This window comes from Magnolia sinica, chromosome 19 (assembly GCF_029962835.1).
Source record: "Magnolia sinica isolate HGM2019 chromosome 19, MsV1, whole genome shotgun sequence".
Taxonomy (NCBI): Eukaryota; Viridiplantae; Streptophyta; class Magnoliopsida; order Magnoliales; family Magnoliaceae; genus Magnolia; species Magnolia sinica.
In genome coordinates this window covers 65,545,000-65,557,060 of record NC_080591.1, presented here as the reverse complement: position 1 = coordinate 65,557,060, position 12,061 = coordinate 65,545,000, and positions in this window count along the sequence as shown.

Genomic DNA, 12,061 nt, shown 5'->3' with positions numbered 1-12,061 from the left:
CCCCAATTGCAGAAGGGAATTATCTGATGCTCTGGCAAGGTAGGTTGCTTGATATTAGACACTAAAGAGTTGCATGTGTGAATGCCCTTTCAGACATACCTCCCACGGAGGTGGTTTACACAAATCCATTTTTCTCATTCGTGTACTCGTTTCAGCTAGTAGTCAGGTTTTTTGTGTCACATTTTGACAAAATCAGATTGGATTTATGAAAGTGCATCCAAAATGCAATGAGACGGGTGAAAATGCCCTTTTTAAGGGTGCCCCTAAATTGAGAAGGTCAATATAGACGGGCTTTGTACACACTGACAAAACCATGGTTGGAGATGAAAGTTGAAACCATCATTTTGTGGCATATCTGACGCAATCTCCCACCCAAAGTTTTAGGTGATAAATCTTCATTTGGCCCACTAACCTCCTGCAGTCTGCAGTAGACAGTTGATGGTCAATATTACGTACATCCAAACAAGCCCCAAGTCACAGTCCTAAAATCATATTGGTTCAGTAATCCTGATCTCTTATTCAATTCAGCTTCTTAGAAATTGGTCCATTGGATATTTTTCACTTTTAACCATTCAATAAATGTCTGCCGATCCAATGGTCAGATATCAAATAATCATAATTCTCAGTTTATTGTACATCTAAATTGAGACAATTTAGTTTGAGTAATTTGGACCACATCTATGCAATTTCTAAGTGCCTACATATCATCCATCAGGCTCTGCCAGAGTATTGAAGTTCTTGTCAATAGCCAAACCTGCTACAAGAGAAGTCAACATTGGTGACCTGAAAAGAGCATGCCTAGGATTATCATTCAGTTGTATCTGTTGTCAGATGTCTTAAATCTGAGAATTTTACGCGCGTGCACAACCGGTCGAGGGACTGGCTCGACCGGTCGTGGGAGTTGCTCGACCGGTCGTGGCCCGCTTGACTCAAACTCCAGCGAGCATCAATTTTTTGAATCTGAGGTGCTCGACCGGTCGTGAACCATGCTCGACTAGTCGTTGAATCCGCTCCACCGGTCGTGGTTATTCAAATTCGTTTCTGAATTTGATGCGGACCGTGAATTCTGTGTCGCCTTTCGCAAGGGTGCGAAAGGGAAGTTTCCTAAACTGTAAATAAGGGTCCTTAGGGCTATTCTAAAAAATTCAAAAAGCTTTCTAAAGAGTTTTAGGGTTATCAAAGGATGTAGCAAGAGTGAGATTCGAGGTTGTTCGAATCAGGTAAGTCCTTTCTCTTGTAATTTCTATTTCATAGTGAATTTTTGTCGCTTTGTGCCGTTGTTTTTTCCCATAAGGGTTTTCCACGTTAAAAACATTGTGTTCTTCTGTGATTGCTTGTTACTATTGAATTGCTATCCTAGATCTAGATTTACGTAATTCCGCAGCATAAATCCCCAACAAGTAGTATCAAAGCAATCGTTGGGGCACATATCTGAATTTACAGGATTAGTAATAATGGGAAACGACAAGTTTGATATTCAGAAGTACTCGGGCAAAAATAATTTTAAGTTATGGAAGGTTAAGATGATTAGCCTATTAACCAAGCAAGGCGAGATTAAGGCTCCTCTTGAGGAGCGAAAATCTACCATGAAAGATGATGAATGAGAAAACCTTGATAGTAATGCTTTAACCTTGATCCGCTTATGTCTCACGGATGAGGTTCTCTATAATGTTTTGAGGGAGAAAACTGCGGCTAGTTTGTGGGCGAAGTTAGAGAACATCTATGCAAAGAAGTCCTCTGAAAATCGCCTACACTTGAAGCTACAGTGTTATACCTTTAAGATGGCAGAGGGTGGAGATCTAAAAGCCCATATCAGCAACTTTAATAAATTGATGTGCAAATTGCTGGATATGGAGGAAGTGGTCAAAGATGAGGAACAGGCATGTATATTGTTGAATTCTCTTCCTACATCATATGAGTCTTTTAGAGACACGATGTGCATCGCAAATAAAACCTTAAGTGTTAACACCGTTATCTCAGCCCTTTAAGGGAAGGCTATGAGAAAGTTAAACGGTGACATGGGGGCATCTTCCGACGCACTGATTACAAGGGGTAGAGATTTTGAGCGAGGTAAAGGATCCTCAAGGCCTAGATCCAAATCTAAGGGCAAGGGCAAAGAAAAATTAAAGTGTTGGAATTGTGGGTTGTCTGGACACATGAAGAAGGATTGTAGAAATCCTAAAACGAAGAAAGAAAATTCAGCGGTTTCTTCCAAGGAGGCCAATGTGGTCACATCTGATGAAGAATCAACTGGTGGTGATGTTCTGTCTATTTCCATGATTGGTCACTTACACGACAATCATAAAGACGAGTGGATACTTGATATAGGAGCATCTTATCACATGACTCCTCATCGGAATTGGTTTACTAGTTACAAGGAATGCAATGGTGGATATGTTTTTATGGGCAATGATAATGCCTGTAATGTTGTGGCTATTAGCACGGTGAGCATCAAGATGTTTGATGGGATGAAGCATACCTTAGCTGATGTCAGGCACGTTCCTGATATGAAGAAAAGTCTGATTTCTCTCAGTGTAGTCGAGGCTATAGGGTGTAAGTTCACTGGTATTAATGGTATCCTTAAAGTTTCAAAAGGGTGACTCGTGGTAATGAGAGCACAGAGGCACGAAAACCTTTACAGGTTGATTGGGAGCACTTCAACAGGTGGAGTGGCAGCAGCTATTGCAGACTCTACGTCTCTATGTATGTGGCATGCTCGTCTGGGCCACATGAGCGAGCGAGACATGAAGGTACTTTCTGATCGATGTTTGATTCCAGCTTTTAAAAATTCTGATTTAGATATATGCAAGCATTGTATATATGGTAAACAATCTTGACTGTCTTTTAAATCTGAAAAATATATTTGTAAGGGAGTGCTTGATTATGTGTACTCTGACGTATGGGGGTCATCGCCAGAAGTTTCCATTGGAGGGTCATCATAGTTTATTTTATTTATTGACGACTACTCCAGGAAAGTTTGGGTTTACTTCATAAAACGTAAATCCAAAGTTTTTACCATATTCAAGCAATGGAAGGCAATGGTAGAAAAACAGTTAGGGTGAAAAATAAAGGTTTTAAGGACTGATAATGGTGAAGAATTTACTTCCACTGAGTTTAATGATTGTTGTAAGGATGAAGGGATCATCAGACACAACACAGTGTGCCACACGCCCAAGCAAAATGGTGTGGCTGAGCGAATGAATCGGACTCTCCTAGAGAGGGCTAGATGCATGTTAAGTAATGTTACCTTGGGCAACGAACTATGGACAGAGGCCATTAACACGGCTTGTTATTTGGTGAACCGATCTCCTTCAACGGCAATTGAATGTAAAATTCTAAAGGAAGTATGGAGTGGTCAGAAAATTGACTACTCAGTTGTACGCATATTTGGTTGTGAGGCTTACTCTCATGTACCGTCAGTTGAGAGAGTTAAGCTAGACCATAAAACCAAAAAGTTATCTTTGTTAGCTATGACATTAGTGTGAAAGATTACAAGTTATTCGACAAGGTTACACGCAAGGTCATCACTAGCCGTGATGTTAGATTCGACGAAAGCTCTCTATTTCACAAGAATGATCAAAAGGAGCAAGAGAAACCAGAAAGGCTAATCGTAGACGTCTAGATTGACATAGATGATACTCAGGCAGAGACAGATGCGAAGACAGATGTATATGATCAGGTGGAGCAGCCACCTGTGAGAAGGAATCCACCACGTGATCGCAGGTTACCGGAAAAATACATGGACGGTTCTAATATTGCATATGCCCTCATTACAGATGAGGGGGACCCGTCTACTATTCAGAGGCTCTTGATGAGCCTGATGCAGAAAAGTAGAAGGCATTACATAAAAATCACACATGAGAGCTGGTGGAGCTTCCTGTGAGTTGTAAAGCGATCGGATGCAAGTGGTTATTCAAAAGGAAACAGGATAGATACAAAGCAATGTTGGTAGCGAAGGGTTATGCTCAGAAAGAAGGAATTGACTTCACAGAGATATTCGCACCAGTGGTAAAGCAGGTATCTATCAGATTCGTGTTGACACTAGTTGCTCAATACGATCTCGAGCTGGAACAGATGAATGTGAAGACTGCATTCCTACATGAGGAATTAGAAGAGTAGATCTACATGAAGCAACCAGAGGGCTACGAAGTTAAAGAGGCAGAGAAAAAGGTTTGCAAGTTAATGAGGTCATTATACGGCCTGAAACAATCGCCTAGGATCACTGTGTCTATTACAAGACACTAAGTGATGAAAAATTCATCATCCTAGTACTTTATGTTGATGATATGTTGATCGCCTGTCATGATATGTCTGAAATCAACGTATTGAAGACTCAGTTTTCAGGGACATTCAAGATGAAAGATCTGGGGGCTGCAAAGAGGGTTCTCGGCATAAATATTCATAGAGACAGGAAGAGGAGCAGGCTTTGGTTATCACAAGCAGAATACCTTGAAAAGGTATTCATCAAGTATGAGATAGATCAGGCAAAGCCGGTGAGTGTTTCCCACGCGGCTCACTTCAAGCTTTCCTCAGAATAATGTCCTAAATTTAATGAGGAAAAGCAGGTTATGTCTCATGTGCCTTATTCGAATGCGGTTGGCAGTTTAATGTAAGTCATGGTCTGTACGAGATCAGATATTTCACAGGCAGTCTGTGTTATGAGTAAATTCATGTCAAACCCCGGCAAGCAACATTGGGAAGCGGTGAAATGGCTACTTTGATACATTCAAGGTACGAAAGACTACGTCTTAACTTTTGAGAAAACAGGGACAAAGTTGGTTGGGTATGTGGATTCTGACTACACAGGCAGTATAGATTCCAGGAAGTCTACTTCAGGATACTCGTTTGTACTAGCAGGTGTAGCAATCAGTTGGATGTCGAAGCTTCAGTCCATGGTGGCTCTTTCCACGACTGAAGCAGAATATATGGTAGTGACGGAAGTGTTTAAGAAGGTGTTTGGCTCATAGACATGATAAATCAATAGGGACTTCAGCAGGAGGCCGTGCCGGTTAACTGTGATAGCGAGAGCACTATCAATTTGGCTAAAAATTCTGTTTATCACTCATGTAATAAATACATTGATGTTCGTCACCACTTTATTCGACAGGTGCTTGAGGAAGGAGGCGTCACATTAGAAAAGATTCACACCAACGTGAATCCAGCAGACATGCTCACCAAGGTCGTTCCTACAGAGAAATTCAAGTTATTTGCAACTTCTCTGGGCTTGGCGATAGCGTAAAAGAAGGACGGAGTGTGCACAAGAAGCGTTGATTGAAGCTATGATGCAATACAGAAATAAGAGAAGAGGTCATGAAGCTACATGGTTAAAGATTGAAGACATGGTAGAGATTGTTGTCAGATGTCTTAAATATAATATTTTTACCATGCACGACCGGTCGAGGGACTGGCTCTACCGGTCGTGGGAGTTGCACGACCAGTCGTGGCCCACTCGACTCAAACTCCAACGAGCATCAGTTTTTTGAGTCCGAAGTGCTCGACCAGTCATGGGATCCGCTCGACCGGTCGTAGTTACACAAATTCGTTTCCGAATTTGATGCGGACTACGGATTTTGTATCACCTTTCGCAAGGGTGCAAAAGGGAAGTTTCCTAAACTAAAAATAGGGGTCCCTAGGGCAATTCTAAGATATTCTAAAGCTTTCTAAAGGGTTCTAGGGTTATCAAAGGGTGTAGCAAGGGTGAGATTCAAGGTTATTTGAATTGGGTAAGTCCTCTCTCTCTTGTAATTTCTATTTCATAGTGGACTTCTGTTGCTTTGTGTCATGAATTTTTTTCGCAAGGGTTTTCCATGTTAAAACATTGTGTTCTTCTGTGATTGCTTGCTACTATTGAATTGCTATCTTAGATCTAGATCTGTGTGATTCCGCAGCTCAAATCCCCAACAGTATCCAATAATTGAGATGAAGGCTGAAAACCAAATTCGATACAATTGCAAATCACCTATCAAATTGCTTAGTGCTGACAGGCAATGCTAATGTGGAGTAGGAACGAGCATTTCAAGCATCAACAAGCAAGGTAGACTCCCTGAATTTCAAGCATCAACAAGTAAGCTAGACTCCCCGAGTTCGCCTACGCAATCACCCATGAAAAACAGAGAACTTTCAACATTGCAATCCTTATAATAAATTTTAACACAAAAACCCCCCACAATGTACAAAACATGTAAAATTAGGACCCAATAGCCCATGAATTTGCAAGTGTGGCCCTCAATCCCGCTATTTTTTGGACGTGGATTGCGTCCTACCCCCCCCCCGGACGAGGAAAAAGACGGACTAATCATGTTAGTTTCTGATTGGCTGACACTGTAGGGCCCATGAGTGAGGAAGTTCACGGCGCATTACACGTTGTTAGGTCCTGTACAAGTCAACCCCGATTAAAAAGAAAAAAAAGGCCAAAAATCCCATCCAAAAATCCCTCGGGCTCTCTCTCTCTCTCTCTCTTGATTCCCTTACCTCCTTCACAGATTTCTCTCCTTTCTCTCTTTCCTTCCCTCCTTGCATCTCTCTTTCCTTCCATCTTGGATTTTTCGCGCCTTCTCTCTCTGCTTCTCTCCGAGAAACGCCGCACCGAATCGTTTCTATCACTCTGCAGAAACTTTCAAGAGATAATATACAATGTTTTTGAAATCAGAAGATTTAAGATTTGTAAATTTTGAAATTTTGAAATCCAATTCAACATCCAAACACATAATCAGTGAAGTCCCACCATTTTTGCGTGCCAACTATTCGATGAAATGCGTAAGCATGTCTTAGAAGTTCTATGCAGTTCCGTCCTCACCCTACATGTGCAAACATGTAATGCAATTGAGATTGTTGGTCTGGTGGGCCACAATGTAGATGATTTGAGGCCAAAAGGTCATGGTGATTGGACAACTGCAGCCGTCCATTTTGTTGTGAGTTTCACCTTTTATATGTGCACCATTGCTCCATCCAAACTGTCCCTTTTTAAGGCACTGGTCGCCTTGATTTTTGGATATGGCTCATCCCTATGGTGTACCTCGAGTTTGCCAGTCTTGCTCACAGCATGCTAATTCGCATGTATAAATTAACATGTCAGTAAATGCCTTCCCAAGCATTACGACATGCATGTATCACTATAGAATCCCTCATTATGGATTATCCATCTTTTATTTTTTAGTAATGCTTGGCCTGCTTATTAGTTTGATGAGATGCTTGATCTAATTGTTTAAGAACCGAAATGTGATGCCTACTCATGGGATTAGGATTTTGTGCCATGTGTGTGAGATTTTGGCGGTTCATTAGGTGGCCCACCGCATGTGTATGTTCTATGGCCTAGAAATCAGGCTAGTCCATTCATATACAAGAATTGGTGGAAATTAACGAGGGATGGGTTGTCCATTTCTACTTTTGTGGGTTCTGGATTATCTATTTATGAAGAACAAACTCGCTTGACAACATAAAATCAGATAGGTGGCACCAATATCTAAGGGAAATGGATGACTAAAAGGAATTGACCATGTTTAGCATTTGATGTACAAGCATGGTCCATCTAACAATCGGACAAGCCTGATTTTTAGGTCACGGCATATACACTGTTTGGTTGATATCATGAATGACCTAAATCTCATTCATGCATGCCATATCCCAGCATGTTAGGAGTACGTAGTTAGGCTCCTTCAAGAGATTCACAGGTTCCCTTGCTAATCAATATTTTAACTACATAGGATAATTAGCTTTTTTCCTCTTTACTTGTCATTTCCATTTTATCTTGTACTTTTTTCTAATATATTTTTCTACACTCATGAAATCATATCTCTTTACTATATGCATTTACAAAAAAAAAAAAAAAGTATTGTATTTTTTTTTCTTTCTAAATTTTTATGAAATCATATCTCTTTACTATATGCATTTACAAAAAAAGAAAAAAAAAAGAAAAAAAAAGAAGTTCCTGGTTTATAGGGAGTTATTCAATACTCTTGTTGCATATGATGCTTAAATGTTTACTTTGTTTTTAAAAAAAAAAATTGTTCAATGGGTTTTGTTTCTGTAGTACATGTTGGTTTTGTTCAAAGTTTCCTGTTATTTGGTTTTACCTTTTTCTTTTGAAGGCTAATTGGTGAAATGGATGAAAATATTCGGGAGAGTCAACTACTTTCTCAACCATGTCGAAGGCTACAGTTTGATATTGAAATAGATGATCAACAAGCAAATCAGCAAGTAGACAACCATGAGGCAAGACAAGTTGTACGGGTCCAGACAAATGAGGAGCTAGATGAAGAACCATAAGTGGGAATGGATTTTAGTTTTGACGAGGAGTTAGATGAAAAATCAGAACTAGGAATGGAGTTCAGTTTTGATGAGAGAGCATATAAATTTTACAATAGATATGCTAGAAAAAAGGGATTTAGTATTAGAAAAAAATGGACAAAAAAAATCAGATGATAATGTCATGATTAAGAGGCAGTTTTGTTATTCTAAAGAAGGTCGAAAGCGTGAAAAGAAAGATATCATAAAAAAAAAAAAACACTCATCCGAATACTAAAACTCAATGTCAAGCAAATATGATTATTAAGCTTCAAGTAAATGGAAGGTACAAAGTGATTAAATTTATTGAAGAGCATAACTATGAAGTTGTTACACCGTCAAAAGTGCACATGTTACGGTCACAGAGAGGCTTCAGTGATGATTAAAAAGTTGAAGTAGAGATGATGGAAGCTTCAGGTATACCACCTAAAGTGGCTTTAGAATATTTTAGTAAACAATCTGGAGGGCGACAGAATATAGGTTTCATGCACATTGATTACAAAAATTACTTACAAAGGAAGCGAATGAAAGCAATTGAAAAAGGTGATGCAGGAGTAGTTCTACGATACTTTCAAAAAATGCAAGTAAATGATCCATCGTTCTTTTATGCAATACAAGTGGATGAAGATGATTTGATTACGAATATGATCTGGGCAGATGGGAAGTCAATAATGGATTATAGTGTTTTTGGGGACGTGATTTGCTTTAATTTAACACACAGAATAAATAATTATGGACGGCCATTTACTCCATTTATTGGGGTAAAACATCATAAGCAAACTGTAATATTTGATGCGACATTACTATATGATGAAACGATTAAATCTTTTAAGTGGTTGTTTGAAACATTTTTAAGTGCGATGTCTAGAAGGCAACCAATGACAATTCTCACAGACCAAGATGCTACAATGGCCAATACAATAGCTACAATGATGCCATAAACATATCACCGTCTATGTATCTGGCTTATCTACCAAAATGCTGCGAAGCACCTTAACAATGTATTTAAAGGTTCAAAAAGATTTGAATATGATTTTAGTAGGTGTGTATATGATTATATGGATGAGGAAGAGTTTCTAATAGCATGGAATAAAATGCTCGAAAAGTATGATTTAATACAAAACAAGTGACTACAGAATTTGTTTAAAGAAAAAGAAAAATGGGCTTTGGTTTATAGAAGAAATACATTCTGTGCTGACATGAAGAATACGCAGCGAAGCGAGAGCATGAATAATATTTTGAAAAGATATCTGAACTCTAAATACAACCTCTTGCATTTCTTCAATCATTACGAGTGGGTGCTAGCTCATAGACGATACGAAGAAGCCATAGCTGATTTCAAAATGAGGCAAAGTACCCCGATATTGGTTCTTGATATAAAAATGCTAAAGGAAGCGGCAAATGCATATACTTCGAAAGTGTTTGAAAATTTTCAAAATGAGTTTAAGAAAATTCTTAATCATTCTCTTTTTAAATGTGGTGAGGTTGGCACAGTTGTAGAATTTCGAGTTACTGATAATGATAAAGTTGAAGGACGCACTGTTAAATTTGACTCACTAGACAATATAGTGAGGTGTAGGCTGCTGCAAGTTTGAGTTTGTGGTCATCTTGTGTAGTCATGCATTAAAAGTTTTAGATTATTATAATATAAAGGTGCTTCCTCCTTGTTATATTTTGAAAAGATGGCATAGAGATGCCGCAAGTTTGAGTTTGTGGGCATATATATGCCATAAACACATATATCATAGTAGGGCCCACATTTAAATCAATAATAAAAATGTTTGTATGGACCGATTTTGAAAACGCAATTCCTGGCGACTTCCAAACAGGTGTAGTAAGCAATAATCAGGTAATTCCGTATATTTACCGTATGTTAAGATGGTCAATTACCACTGTTTCTTATGGTATGGTCCACCTGATAATTAAATTTACTTAGTTTTTGACATAATACTCTAAAAGGATCTGGAAAAATGTATGGATGGCATAGATACATACTAGATACATCAAGGTAAGCCCACGGTAACTCCACTGTAAGGGCCGCATTGTCTTGGGTGAGGCCAAGCCCTCCCCTAGTCCGATCTCAAGGGTCACCGCAGGATCTGTCAGAGATGAATGACCCCGGCCACAAAAGTTCATATGCCCCTGTTGTCGTAACCTATGTGGGGCAAAGAGATGCCTGTGACAAATCCACTCTGTTGGCTTTTCAAGACCACAATAGGAAAGGAATATAAATATTAGGGAGATCCAAAACTCAGGTTCGCCACACCAAATGAGACCGTGGGAGTGGATATGTCAACCGTTGAACTAGAGTTGGCCATGATGTTTATATGCCATCCAAAATCGTTCATAGGGTTTTTACCACTCAAATAAATTATAGGCACAAATATCATCCTGATACAAAACTTTTGTGGCCCCCACAAAGTTTCCAATGGTGGAGTTCAATCCCCACTGTTTCGTGGGGTACGAACCACATGAGTCCTGGATCTGCATGATTTTTAGCCTCATGTCCCATCATATTCTTGAAAATTTGATGAACGGAGTGGATCTTCCATGGGCATCTATGTGGGCCCTACACAGCTTTCGACAAGAGGGGGCACGGGAATATCTTCGTGCATGGATGGCGGATAGCCTCTGCACAATCATATACCTGTGCCGGGGTTGTGTGGGTCCCACATATATGTATGTGATAAATCTATTCCATCTATATAATTTTAAAGACAGGTGGGCCACACTAACAAAACAGCGGCAACAAAATTGTCCATTGTTGAATCTTCTTGAATCTGACCATGATCCCTGTATGCCATCCAAACCGTCCATAGGGTTATTACCACTTCAATAAACTGTAGGAACAAATATCATACTGATAAAAAATAATAACTATAATAAAACTTATATTACCCTACCAATCCCCACTATTTCATATGGTATGTCCCAGATGTGATCTTTCAAAATATTTCGAAGGGAGTAGGTTTGTCACAGAAATCATCATTGATCAGTGGCCAAACCAGGAAAATAATGTGCCATTGATAAATAACAACATTCAAACATGATATATTCCATAAATTTGTATATAAGATATAGGGCTAGCCTAATGGATGAGTTGGATGTTGTGAACTAAGGTCTTGGTATCGATTCCCTGGTCCTCCACGGGTTTACTGGACTAGCTGCTGGTCGATGCCACGTGGAACTATGCCGCTCCCAGTAACTTTCGACGCCTCTCACAACATAGCTCTCTTCCTGATCCCTCTATTTTCCTGTGTGTGGCACATAGTAAGGTCATGACACTACAAGAAAGTAGGCCTTTAGCCTCAATTTTTTAGCCTCGGTTCAAAAAAATGAGGCTAAATGTGCTTTTTAGCCTCAGTTGTAAAGGAACTGAGGTTAAAAGTTCATTTTTTGCCTCGGTTGGTCAGAAACTGAGACTAAAAGTTTGCTCTTTTGCCTCGGTTGGTGAGCAACTAAGGCCAAAAGTCTACCCTTTTGCCTCGGTTAGTAAGCAACCGAGGCTAAAAGTCTGCCCTTTTGCCTCAGTTGGTGAGTAACTGAGGCAAAAAGTTTACCTTTTTACCTCGGTTAGTGAGAAATTGAGGCTAAAAGTCTACTCTTTTGCCTCGGTTGGTGAGCAACTGAGGCTAAAAGTTTACCTTTTTGCCTTGGTTGGTGAAAAAATGAGGCTAAAAGTCTGCCCTTTTTTAGTCTCAGTTGAAAAAATGAAGGCTAAATGTGTTTTTTAGCCTCGGTTACTAAGGAACTGAAGCTAAAAGTTCATTTTTCGCCT